The sequence below is a fragment of the Schistocerca gregaria genome, chromosome 7 (assembly GCF_023897955.1).
Source record: "Schistocerca gregaria isolate iqSchGreg1 chromosome 7, iqSchGreg1.2, whole genome shotgun sequence".
In the NCBI taxonomy this organism is placed as follows: Eukaryota; Metazoa; Arthropoda; class Insecta; order Orthoptera; family Acrididae; genus Schistocerca; species Schistocerca gregaria.
Genome location: NC_064926.1, coordinates 339,174,616 through 339,187,506, shown reverse-complemented (window position 1 = coordinate 339,187,506; position 12,891 = coordinate 339,174,616). Strand labels below are relative to the sequence as shown.

General features: G+C 44.0%; 1 non-coding gene across 1 annotated transcript; it reads left to right on the top strand.

The window, feature by feature from the left end:
- The first annotated feature begins 1,350 nt into the window (after nt 1–1,350).
- Trnaa-cgc (transfer RNA alanine (anticodon CGC)) lies at nt 1,351–1,423 on the top strand. Its single transcript has one exon. It is a non-coding gene; the product is annotated as a tRNA-Ala (tRNA).
- Nucleotides 1,424–12,891: the final 11,468 nt, after the last annotated feature.

Sequence of the window (12,891 nt, the reverse complement as noted above, 5' to 3'; positions counted from 1 at the left end):
GCAGCGACGCACGGATGCACGCCAAGACCGTAGGATCCTACGCAGTGCCGTAGGGGACAGCACCGCCACTTCCCAGCAAATTAGGGACACTGTTGCTCCTGGGGTATCGGCGAGGACCATTCGCAACCGTCTCCATGAAGCTGGGCTACGGTCCCGCACACCGTTAGGCCGTCTTCCGCTCACGCCCCAACATCGTGCAGCCCACCTCTAGTGGTGTCGCGACAGGCGTGAATGGACGGACGAATGGAGACGTGTCGTCTTCAGCGATGAGAGTCGCTTCTGCCTTGGTGCCAATGATGGTCGTATGCGTGTTTGGCGCCGTGCAGGTGAGCGCCACAATCAGGACTGCATACGACCGAGGCACACAGGGCCAACACACGGCACCATGGTGTGGGGAGCGAGTTCCTACACTGGCCGTACACCTCTGGTGATCGTCGAGGGGACACTGAATAGTGCACGGTACATCCAAACCGTCATCGAACCCATCGTTCTACCATTCCTAGACCGGCAAGGGAACTTGCTGTTCCAACAGGACAATGCACGTCCGCATGTATCCCGTGCCACCCAACGTGCTCTAGAAGGTGTAAGTCAACTACCCTGGCCAGCAAGATCTCCGGATCTGTCCGCTATTGAGCATGTTTGGGACTGGATGAAGCGTCGTCTCACGCAGTCTGCACGTCCAGCACGAACGCTGGTCCAACTGAGGCGCCAGGTGGAAATGGCATGGCAAGCCGTTCCACAGGACTACATCCAGCATCTCTACGATCGTCTCCATGGGAGAATAGCAGCCTGCATTGCTGCGAAAGGTGGATATACACTGTACTAGTGCCGACATTGTGCATGCTCTGTTGCCTGTGTCTATGTGCCTGTGGCTGTGTCAGTGTGATGATGTGCTGTATCTGACCCCAGGAATGTGTCAATAAAGTTTCCCCTTCCTGGGACAATGAATTCACAGTGTTCATATTTCAATTTCCAGGAGGGTATTTCGACAGTCTGTGTAGTTTACCCGAAAACTTGTTACTCAGAGTGTAAAAGGCAACTGTTCAGAATGTACCACAGTGGTGTTGGTAAATCCGAAACGAACAATTTGATGTAGGACGCTTGTGGTCTATAAAGCCAGTAACAGCCCCAAATTAAAATACTGAAGTCATGTCAGCTATAACGCGTGCGCGCCGGGGGAGATTTTGAAAATATTACGTCACCAGCTTAGTCAGTCAGACTTTTGAAATTTTTTATTTCATTAAGATCAGTAATTTAATCTTTTCCTGAGGGTACAGAAAGAGAAAGGAATTTTGTCAACGTTGTTCAAAAATTAATTACATTTACAGTACAATCTCTGCCCATTCACCGAGCGAGGTGGTGCAGTGGTTAGCACACTGGACTCGCATTCGGGAGGACGACGGTTCAATCCCGTCTCCGGCCATCCTGATTTAGGTTTTCCGTGATTTCCCTAAATCGTTTCAGGCAAATGCCGGGATGGTTCCTTTGAAAGGGCACGGCCGATTTCCTTCCCCATCCTTCCCTAACCCGAGCTGGCGCTCCGTCTCTAATGACCTCGTTGTCGACGGGACGTTAAACACCACTAACGTAACCTAACCTAACCTCTGCCCATTCAAGCAAACTAATATCATACTAAGGACAGAGAAGGAAAAGGTTTTATTGTCAATACGCTGTTGAAGTTCACAATATTTTGGAAAAGAATTACACAAACGTTGCTTTTGATGACCTGTGTAAGGTTATTTCTCGGCCTGCTGTCCTATAAAAAATTGTTCTCCTCGGCTTCTCCTACACCACAGCGGTACGTGTATATTTACTCCCTACATAGGGCTCGCTGTACAGAAAAAATATTGACTGGCATGAAAATTTAACTGATAACTTGCTACAACCACCTTCTGCTGTTTCTGGTAGTCCTAATTTGCAGCATCGACATGTAGATTATGAAATTTATATTGTATCGCTTTCCGAAAAGATTCATAAATCTGTATTCCATTGTTAGGGAATACAGATTTATGAATCTTTTTGGAAAGCGATACAATATAAATTTCATAATCTACATGTCGATGTTTCAAATTAGGACTACCAGAAACAGCAGAAAATCTGTATTCCATATTACACTCTAGTGGTCTCCAGCAGTTCCGAATGCTATTAACTGCATTTACACCGCTGTATGACCCGTTTATTATTTCAAAATTAATCGCCGTAACTCTGAATACATTTTTCCCTCTGTGAGACAATAACGTCAATGCCGTCATGGGAAAACTTCCGGTTCCCTAAGGACTCATGACTGTAGCCACCTCTTTTTCCCGAAGCGAATCGACGGCCACGACTATCTTTCTCCAGGTCTCCAAAAATATCGAAACCGCAGACTTGTACTGTAAAGAGGATATTCAAGGACTGTCCACCGAAACGTCTGCAGCCTAGTCCCAATAATCTTGGCAGCATGTGGGCTTACCCATATGTTTCGAATGCATTGCAAAAATTTCTGTGGGAACCTCTTACACATCCTCCATACAGTGCTGATTTTCATAGTTTTTGAGTTCCGAAGGAAGACATTCGAGGCTGTTGATCTCCTTCGAACATACAGGTGCACACCTGGGTACCGTCAGGATTTCGTAGGCAACCGAAAATATCTTTCCATGAATGCACTGACCGTTATATTTCACAGTGGGATAAGAGTATTAAAAGTTAAAGCAATTCCACTGAGGTGACAAAATTCACGGAATTCCAGCTAATAACGTCTCGGACGTCTTTTTTTTTCAGCGTAGTGCAGCAGTTCGACGTGCCGTGGACTTAACAAGTCGTTGGAAGTCCTCTGCTGAAGTATTGAGCCATGCTTCCTCTATAGTCGTCCGTAATTAAGAGTGTTGCCGGTGCAGGATTTTGTGCAAAACTAACTTCTCGATTGTCTCCCATAAATGTTCTACAACGTTCTTGTCGAGCGATTTGGGAGGCCAAATCATTCGTTCGAATTGGTACGTTTTAAAGTAATCGCGAACAATTGTGGCCCGGTGAGAGGGCGCATTGTCATCCATGAAAATTTCATCGCTGCTTGGGAACATGAAGTCCATGAGTGGCGAAATAATCATGCCTCCCACTGGCATCAATAGGAGTGCTATCTAAAAAGTAACAGACGTTTTGGTCCATCGCGGCAGTGAGCGGGGCTACAACCGCCATCTTGGCACCATAACGTTCCTATACTCTTTACGCATCCAGCGGTGGAAGCGTTTGATCTATGTCTCTGCTACTTCACTTTCTGTGACGTTTTGAAATGTGCTCCACTATAGAAAATCCTGCCACTTATGAGGTGCGTTCTGTGATTAGGTTTTTGTTGGCAATAAACTGTAAACCAGCTGAAATTTATCGCTAACTTGTAACGTATACGGAAAACGAATGAAGAGTGAGAACCGAGTGGGACAATGGTGCACCGATTTTGAAAATAGTCGTACCAGTATGAAATTTTCACTCTGTAGCGGAGTGTGGGCGGATTTGAAACTTCCTGGCAGGTTAAAATAGTGTGCTAGACCGAGACTCGAACTCGCGACTTCGCTTTTCGCAGGAAAGTGGTCTAACAAATGAGCTTCCCTAGCATGACTCACGCATACCCCCTCCTCCCCCCCCCCCCCCCCCACACATCTCTAATTCCGCCAGTACTTCGTCTCTTACCTTCCAAACTTCACAGAAGCTCTTCTGCAAAACTTGCAGAAAAAGTAACTCCTGGAAGAAGAGATATTGTGAAAACATGGCTGAGCCACAGCCTGGTGGTTGTTTCCAGAATGAAATCCAAGTGTGCATGGATATGAAACCTCCTGGAAGATTAAAACTGTGCGCTGGACCGAGACTCGAACTCAATTTTAATCTGTCCGGAAGTTTCATTAGTGAGTTTCAGTCTTGAGTTTCACGATGAGGCCCACTGTGATAGGTCTAGCCCCGTGAGTGATGAACAGGTGAAGAAGGTCAGCTAAAAAGTTCGTGGAAATCGTCGTTTCACGATTACGAAACTTTCCCAACTAGCACTTCTTTCCAACAATGAAGACATGGCTCGTTAGGGAATGCTTTGATACTGACGCTGATCTGCTTGGCGGTGTAGAGAAGTTGTTGTGATCATAGGCAACAGTTTTCTACACAGACGGTACAGAAAAACTCGTTCCACGGATTGACAACTGCCTCAGTTTGAATGGCTGTTACGCAGAAAAATAGCGTAAGAGTGAACCTTTAAAAAGGTAAATAACAAAATTTGATTTTTCCGCTCTGTTAATTTTCTATATCAAAGCGTGTGTTACTTTCTACGTAGCCCTGGTATGTTAACAGTTGCAGCGATTAAGTTTGAAATAATAAACAGTTTGCTTCTTGTTTTTGCATGTCTCTTTTTCATTTGAGTGCCCTTTGTATTGCGGAAAAAGACCATAAACTTAGAATTTATAAAGACTCATTCTTCCAACAGTTAAGTTCGAGTTTGACGAAGATTGTATTCAAGAAATACAGTACTGTACATCGCTCTATCGTCAACGTTAAACTCCAATTCCGTTCAGTACTCCGCCTGTGGAACCTGGACATAGGACCGGCCATAATTAAACTGCTTCGGCAGCGGGTACCCGCGCTGCATATGCAGCTACAGACGCAGATTACGTGCCAAGCGCTTTCTGGGCAGGCCCCGCAGCTGGCGCTACGCCGCTTTAATTAATTCCCTCGACCGGCAGGCGGCGCGCGGCAGCCGCACGCAAACACCTTGCGGTCACAGGAGTAAGAGATAGCCGGCCGTGCACCTGCCCCGCTCCCAAATTGAAAGTCACGCGAGAGCGCCGGAGATTGGAATTAATATTTCAGACAGTGACAAATGAAAGGGGATGGTCTAAATACAAAGCGCGGGCCGGCCAGCTCCCCTCCGTGAAAATCTGCTGGGAAATTATTTACCACCTGGTCTCCGCAGGCCGCAGCAAAGTCCCTAACAAGCGGGAAGAACGGCGGCTTTGAGGGATTCCCTCACAATAGTACCAACTTCGCAGAAGTACGAGAGGGAACACGATCCCTCGCACATTAACAGCCTGTAAGACAATTCCTGTATATCTATACCGACACTCTTTTAATTGCAACATCTGCTGTAAAATGGACTTTTTGTTGTATTGTATATTATGGGTTCTCACATTTCTTTAGGATAGCACGGGAAGAACAACAGAATGTATGCTCCTTTGTATTGTTTTAACTGTTCAAAAATGGCTCTGAGCATTAACTTAACATCTGAGGTCATCAGTCCCCTATAACTTAGAACTACTTAAACCTAACTAACCTAAGGACATCACACACATTCATGCCAGAGGCAGGATTCGATCCTGCGACCGTAGCGGTCGCGTGGTTCCAGACTGAAGCGCCTAGAATCGCTCGGCCACACTGGACGACGTTTAAGTTGTCTGAGTGTATACTGACGGTAAGGTATATACTGTCGGTAATGGGATATTTCACCCAAGGAATATTTTAAGCGAGCTTTATCAAACTGATACTCCACATTTCCATGATTGTCGCGTAGATCGACTGAAATTTCACCGTAAGTGGATCAGTTTGCTGTGTTTTCAACACATAAATACACCGAGGTGACAAAACTCGTGTGATACCTCCTAATACAGTGTCGGACCTCCTTTTCCCGGTGTAGTGCAGTACCTCATTGTAGCAGGGACTCAAATAACCGTTGGAAGTACTGACGGTAAGGTATATACTGACGGTAATGGGATATTTCACCCAAGGAATATTTTAAGCGAGCTTTATCAAACTGATACTCCACATTTCCATGTTTGTCGCGTAGATCGACTGAAATTTCACCGTAAGTGGATCAGTTTGCTGTGTTTTCAACACATAAATACACCGAGGTGACAAAACTCGTGTGATACCTCCTAATACAGTGTCGGACCTCCTTTTCCCGGTGTAGTGCAGTACCTCATTGTGGCAGGGACTCAAATAACCGTTGGAAGTCCCCTGCAGAAATATTGAGCCCCGCTGCCTCTGCAGCCATCAGTAATAGCGAAAATGTTCCCGGTGTGGGCTATTGTAGGCGATATCAGCGATGTTCAACAAATTTTCTATGGGATTCACGTCAGCCGATCTGGATGGCCTAATCATACACTCGATTTGTCCATAATGCTCTTCGAACCAATCTTGAACAATTAAGGCCCGGTGATATGGCTCACTGTCATTCATAGTCTCCGTCATTATTCGAAGACATGTAGTGCATGACTGGCTGGAGATGGCTTAGCAACTACAACTTTTTATTTTTATTTTTTTTGGTCATCAGTCTACTGACTGGTTTGATGCGGCCCGCCACGAATTCCTTTCCTGTGCTGACCTCTTCATCTGAGAGTAGCACTTGCAACCTACGTCCTCAATTATTTGCTTGACGTATTCCAAACTCTTCCTCTACAGTTTTTTCCCTCTACAGCTCCCTCTAGTACCATGGAAGTCATTCCCTCATGTCTTAGCAGATATCCTATCATCCTGTCCCTTCTCCTTGTCAGTGTATTCCACATATTCCTTTCCTCTCCGATTCTGCGTAGAACCCCCTCATTCCTTACCTTATCAGTACACCTAATTCTCAACATTCGTCTATAGCACCACAGCTCAAATGCTTCGTTTCTCTTCTGTTCCGGTTTTCCCACAGTCCATGTTTCACTACCATACAATGCTGCACTCCAGACGTACATCCTCAGAAATTTCTTCCTCAAATTAAGGCCGGTATTTGATATTAGTAGACTTCTCTTGGCCAGAAATGCCTTTTTTGCCATAGCGAGTCTGCTTTTGATGTCCTCCTTGCTCCGTCCGTCATTGGTTATTTTACTGCCTAGGTAGCAGAATTCCTTAACTTCATTGACTTCGTGACCATCAATCCTGATGTTAAGTTTCTCGCTGTTCTCATTTCTACTAATTCTCATTACCTTCGTCTTTCTCCGATTTACTCTCAAACCATACTGTGTACTCATTAGACTGTTCATTCCGTTCAGCAGATCATATAATTCTTCTTCACTTTCACTCAGGATAGCAATGTCATCAACGAATCGTATCATTGATATCCTTTCACCTTGTATTTTAATTCCACTCCTGAACCTTCCTTTCATTTCCATCATTGCTTCCTCGGTGTACAGATTGAAGAGTAGGGCGAAAGGCTACAGCCTTGTCTTACTCCCTTCTTAATACGTTCTTGATCGTCCACTCTTATTATTCCTTCTTGGTTGTTGTACTAATTGTATATGACACGTCTCTCCCTAAAGCTTACCCCTACTTTTTTCAGAATCTTGAAGAGCTTGCACCATTTTATATTGTCGAACGCTTTTTCCAGGTCGACAAATCCTATGAAGGTGTCTTGATTTTTCTTTAGCCTTGCTTCCATTATTAGCCGTAACGTCACAATTGCCTCTCTCGTGCCTTTACTTTTCCTAAAGCCAAACTGATCGCCACCTAGCGCATTCTCAATTTTCTTTTCCATTCTTCTGTATATTATTCTTGTAAGCAGCTTCGATGCATGAGCTGTCAAGCTGATTGTGCAATAATTCTCGCACTTGTCAGATCTTGCCGTCTTCGAAATTGTGTGGATGATGCTTTTCTGAAAGTTAGATGGTATGTCCACCCCATGAACCATGGACCTTGCCGTTGGTGGGGAGGCTTGCGTGCCTCAGCGATACAGATGGCCGTACCGTAGGTGCAACCACAACGGAGGGGTATCTGTTGAGAGGCCAGACAAACGTGTGGTTCCTGAAGAGGGGCAGCAGCCTTTTCAGTAGTTGGAGGGGCAACAGTCTGGATGATTGACTGATCTGGCCTTGCAACATTAACCAAAACGGCCTTGCTGTGCTGGTACTGCGAACGGCTGAAAGCAAGGGGAAACTACAGCCGTAATTTTTCCCGAGGACATGCAGCTTTACTGTATGATTAAATGACGATGGCATCCTCTTGGGTAAAATATTCCGGAGGTAAAATAGTCCCCCATTCGGATCTCCGGGCGGGGACTACTCAGGAGGATGTCGTTATCAGGAGAAAGAAAACTGGCATTCTACGGATCGGAGCGTGGAATGTCAGATCCCTTAATCGGGCAGGTAGGTTAGAAAATTTAAAAAGGGAAATGGATAGGTTAAAGTTAGATATAGTGGGAATTAGTGAGGTTCGGTGGCAGGAGGAACAAGACTTCTGGTCAGGTGACTACAGGGTTATAAACACAAAATCAAATAGGGGTAATGCAGGAGTAGGTTTAATAATGAATAGGAAAATAGGAATGCGGGTAAGCTACTACAAACAGCATAGTGAATGCATTATTGTGGCCAAGATAGATACGAAGCCCACACCTACTACAGTAGTACAAGTTTATATGCCAACTAGCTCTGCAGATGATGAAGAAATTGAAGAAATGTACGATGAAATAAAAGAAATTATTCAGATAGTGAAGGGAGACGAAAATTTAATAGTAATGGGTGACTGGAATTCGAGTGTAGGAAAAGGGAGAGAAGGAAACATAGTAGGTGAATATGGATTGGGGCTAAGAAATGAAAGGGGAAGCCGCCTAGTAGAATTTTGCACAGAGCACAACTTAATCATAGCTAACACTTGGTTTAAGAATCATGAAAGAAGGTTGTATACGTGGAAGAACCCTGGAGATACTAAAAGGTACCAGATAGATTATATAATGGTAAGACAGAGATTTAGGAACCAGGTTTTAAGTTGTAAGACATTTCCAGGGGCAGATGTGGACTCTGACCACAATCTATTGGTTATGACCTGTAGATTAAAACTGAAGAAACTGCAAAAATGTGAGAAATTAAGGAGATGGGACCTGGATAAACTGAAAGAACCAGAGGTTGTACAGAGTTTCAGAGAGAGCATAAGGGAACAATTGACAGGAATAGGGGAAAGAAATACAGTAGAAGAAGAATGGGTAGCTTTGAGGGATGTAGTAGTGAAGGCAGCAGAGGGTAAAGTAGGTACAAAGACGAGGGCTGCTAGAAATCCTTGGGTAACAGAAGAAATATTGAATTTAATTGATGAAAGGAGAAAATATAAAAATGCAGTAAATGAAGCAGGCAAAAAGGAATACAAACGTCTCAAAAATGAGATCGACAGGAAGTGCAAAATGGCTAAACAGGGATGGCTAGAGGACAAATGTAAGGATATAGAAGCTTATCTCACTAGGGGTAAGATAGATACTGCCTACAGGAAAATTAAAGAGACCTTTGGAGAGAAGAGAACCACGTGTATGAATATCAAGAGCTCAGATGGCAGCCCAGTTCTAAGCAAAGAAGGGAAGGCAGAAAGGTGGAAGGAGTATATAGAAGGCTTATACAAGGGCGATGTACTTGAGGACAATATTATGGAAATAGAAGAGGATGTAGATGAAGACGAAATGGGAGATACGATACTGCGCGAAGAGTTTGACAGAGCACTGAAAGACCTGAGTCGAAACAAGGCCCCGAGAGTAGACAACATTCCATTAGAACTAGTGACGGCCTTGGGAGAGCCAGTCATGACAAAACTCTACCAGCTGGTGAGCAAGATGTATGAGACAGGCGAAATACCCTCAGACTTCAAGAAGAATATAATAATTCCAATCCCAAAGAAAGCAGGTGCTGACAGATGTGAAAATTACCGAACTATCAGTTTAATAAGCCACGGCTGCAAAATACTAACGCGAATTCTTTACAGACGAATGGAAAAACTGGTAGATGCAGACCTCGGGGAGGATCAGTTTGGATTCCGTCGAAATGTTGGAACACGTGAGGCAATACTGACCTTACGACTTATCTTAGAAGAAAGATTAAGAAATGGCAAACCTACGTTTCTAGCATTTGTAGACTTAGAGAAAGCTTTTGACAATGCTGACTGGAATACTCTTTTTCAAATTCTAAAGGTGGCAGGGGTAAAATACAGGGAGCGAAAGGCTATTTATAATTTGTACAGAAACCAGATGGCAGTCATAAGAGTCGAGAGGCATGAAAGGGAAGCAGTGGTTGGGAAAGGAGTGAGACAGGGTTGTAGCCTCTCCCCGATGTTATTCAATCTGTATATTGAGCAAGCAGTAAAGGAAACAAAAGAAAAATTTGGAGTAGGTATTAAAATTCATGGAGACGAAGTAAAAACTTTGAGGTTCGCCGATGACATTGTAATTCTGTCGGAGACGGCAAAGGACTTGGAAGAGCAGTTGAACGGAATGGACAGTGTCTTGAAAGGAGGATATAAGATGAACATTAACAAAAGCAAAACGAGGATAATGGAATGTAGTCAAATTAAATCGGGTGATGCTGAGGGAATTAGATTAGGAAATGAGACACTTAAAGTAGTAAAGGAGTTTTGCTATTTAGGAAGTAAAATAACTGACGATGGTCGAAGTAGAGAGGATATAAAATGTAGACTGGCAATGGCAAGGAAAGCGTTTCTGAAGAAGAGAAATTTGTTAACATCGAATATCGATTTATGTATCAGGAAGTCGTTTCTGAAAGTATTTGTTTGGAGTGTAGCCATGTATGGAAGTGAAACATGGACGATAACTAGTTTGGACAAGAAGAGAATAGAAGCTTTCTAAATGTGGTGCTACAGAAGAATACTGAAGATAAGGTGGATAGATCACGTAACTAATGAGGAGGTATTGAATAGGATTGGGGAGAAGAGACGTTTGTGGCACAACTTGACTAGAAGAAGGGATCGGTTGGTAGGACATGTTTTGAGGCATCAAGGGATCACAAATTTAGCATTGGAGGGCAGCGTGGAGGGTAAAAATCGTAGAGGGAGACCGAGAGATGAGTACACTAAGCAGATTCAGAAGGATGTAGGTTGCAGTAGGTACTGGGAGATGAAGCAGCTTGCACAGGATAGAGTAGCATGGAGAGCTGCATCAAACCAGTCTCAGGACTGAAGACAACAACAACAGATGGTATGTCGTCAGACTCATATATTCTACACACCAACGTGAATAGTCGTTTCGTTGCCACTTCCCCTAATGATTTTAGAAATTCTGATGGAATGTTATCTATCCCTTCTGCCTTATTTGACCGTAAGTCCTCCAAAGGTCTTTTAAATTCCGATTATAATACTGGATCCCCTATCTCCTCTAAATCGACTCCTGTTTCTTGTTCTATCACATCAGACAAATCTTCACCTTCATAGACGCTTTCAATTTATTCTTTCCAACTATCTGCTCTCTCCTCTGTATTTAACAGTGGAATTCCTGTTGCACTCTTAATGTTACCACCGTTGCTTTTAATGTCACCAAAGGTTGTTTTGACTTTCCTGTATGCAGAGTCTGTCCTTCCGACAGTCATCTTTTTCGATGTCTTCACATTTTTCCTGCATCCATTTCGTCTTAGCTTCCCTGCACTTCCTATTTATTTCATTCCTCAGCGACTTGTATTTCTGTATTCCTGATTTTCCCGGAACATGTTTGTACTTCCTCCTTTCATCAATCAACTGAAGTATTTCTTCTGTTACCCATGGTTTCTTCGCAGCTACCTTCTTTGTACCTATGTTTTCCTTCCCAACTTCTGTAATGGCCCTTTTTTGAGACGTCCATTCCTCTTCAACTGTGTTGCCTACTGCGCTATTCCTTATTGCTGTATATATAGCGTTAGAGAACCTCAAACGTATCTCGTCATTCCTTAGAACTTCGGTATCCCACTTCTAAACGTATTGATTCTTCCTGACTAATGTCTTGAACTTCAGCCTAATCTTCATCACTACTATATTGTGATCTGAGTCTATATCTGCTCCTGGGTACGCCTTACAATCCAGTATCTGATTTCGGAATCTCTGTCTGACCATTATGTAATCTAATTGAAATCTTCCCGTATCTCCTGGCCTTTTCCAAGTATACCTCCTCCTCTTGTGATTCTTGAACAGGGTATTCGCTATTACTAGCTGAAATTTGTTACAGAACTCAATTAGTCTTTCTCCTCTTTCATTCCTTGTCCCAAGCCAATATTCTCCTGTATCCTTTTCTTCTACTCCTTCCCCTACAACTGCATTCCAGTCGCCCATGACTATTAGATTTTCGTCCCCCTTTGCATACTGCATTATCCTTTCAATATCCTCATACACTTTCTTTATCTGTTCATCTTCAGCTTGCGACGTCGGCATATATACGTGAACTATCGTTTTCGGTGTTGGTCTGCTGTCGATCCTGATGAGAACAACCCGGTCACTGAACTGTTCACAGTAACACACCCTCTGCCCTACCTTCCTATTCATAACGAATCCTACACCTGTTATACCATTTTCTTCTGCTGTTGATATTACCCGATACTCATCTGACCAGAAATCCTTGTCTTCCTTCCACTTCACTTCACTGACCCCAACTATATCTAGATTGAGCCTTTGCATTTCCCTTTTCAGATTTTCTAGCTTCCCTACCACGTTCAAGCTTCTGACATTCCACGCCCCGACTCATAGAACATTATCCTTTCGTTGATTATTCAATTTTTTTCTCATGGTAACCTCCCCCTTGGCAGTCCCCTCCCAGAGATCCGAATGGGGGACTATTTCGGAATCTTTTGCCAATGGAGAGATCATCATGACACTTCTTCAACTACAGGCCACATGTCCTGGGGATACACGTTACGTGTCTTTAATGCCTTCTGCATTCTCATGTCGTTGATAACTGCTAACTCTTCCGCTTTCAGGGGCAATTTCCCACCCCTAGGACAAGAGAGTGCCCTGAACCTCTATCCGCTCCTCCGCCCTCTTTGACAAGGCCGTTGGCAGAATGAGGCTGACTTCTTATGCCGGAAGTCTTCCGCCGCCAATGCTGATTATTTATCAAAGTTTTGGCAGTGGCGGGGATCGAACCGGGCCGACGACGTTTTGATTATGAACCAAAGACGCTACCCCTAGACCACGGGTACAGACTACAGACTTACCAACTACAAACGGTACTCG